At 48.8% G+C, this 1088-nt stretch overlaps 1 non-coding gene across 1 annotated transcript; it reads right to left on the reverse strand.

Moving 5' to 3' along the window:
• Nucleotides 1–489: 489 nt before the first annotated feature.
• On the reverse strand, nucleotides 490–561 carry Trnap-agg. The gene has a single exon. It is a non-coding gene; the product is annotated as a tRNA-Pro (tRNA).
• Between the last annotated feature and the right edge of the window lie 527 nt (nucleotides 562–1088).

The following is a 1088-nucleotide window of genomic DNA, read 5'->3' on the forward strand; positions in this document are numbered from 1 at the left end:
TAACGGGCAACACATCGTCTGTAATTGGCGAGCAGTCTATACTCGGGGCAGGTTCTCCGTGCGCCACCCTATATTATTTCCCTGCGATCAGCCAGACAAGGCTGCGGTTGGCTAAACGAGAGGTTCTGCAGAATCACAGAAATTACTTCTAAACGTGTGTAAGAATTTTGTAATGAATAAAAACTCTATACTCCAGGGGGGAGGCAAGTCCCCCTCTTGGTGCCCTCCATCTTTCAGTCAACTACACTATTAGTTTTCAGTTTTTCATAAGAACCATATACCAAGCACAAATGAACGATGAACGAGTACAAATGAACGGTTTCCAAAAAAGAACGATCAGCGGTGAACTAGTTCCCAAGGGTGAACGAATTTGCCCATCTCTAGTTCCCAACGCTTTCGGCATTCGTTGTGGAGTTGGGTGCAGTATACCGAATACGTATGCTTGTCTACTTCTTTTCTTAAGAGGGCAGGATCGGAGTACAAAAACTCGGGCTCGTCCGGGATTTGAACCCGGGACCTCTCGCACCCTAAGCGAGAATCATACCCCTAGACCAACGAGCCATGCTGAGACCATGTTCGTGTACGATGTAGAAAACGCAGAAAGCGTGACCCACTTCCGTGCAACAGGCGGCACGCAACTGCTGCTGCTGCGGTCGCCAACACTGGCTGCCAGCTCAGCTGCGAAGGCGACGCTGCTGAATTATGCCGTGCTGAGTCTGACCGTCCCTACTTCAAACTGGCAGGAAGTAACCATATGAGAGAGCAATGAAAGCCAGTCAAGAAAAGTATTTATGATCTATGATGTGTGCCCCTTCAACTGAATCGTTTGTTTCTTACTACTTCTTCCTGTTGGTCATAATGTTTTCCTTATATCTTTCTGAACGTCAAGGAATGTATCCTCAAACATCGTGGGCCTCCAGGCCTGCGGTCGGCAGCGACATAGTTATTGCCCTGGAAAGTGATCTGAACACTTGCCGAAGGCGGCCGCGTCGTCGTGCGTACACCCTGCATACAGGGAGGAGCGTAGCAATAATGTACACTTCGGTATTCTTACAATTGGAGCTCCACACAACGCTACACGCGCACAC

The sequence above is a fragment of the Schistocerca piceifrons genome, chromosome 2, assembly GCF_021461385.2.
Source record: "Schistocerca piceifrons isolate TAMUIC-IGC-003096 chromosome 2, iqSchPice1.1, whole genome shotgun sequence".
In the NCBI taxonomy this organism is placed as follows: Eukaryota; Metazoa; Arthropoda; class Insecta; order Orthoptera; family Acrididae; genus Schistocerca; species Schistocerca piceifrons.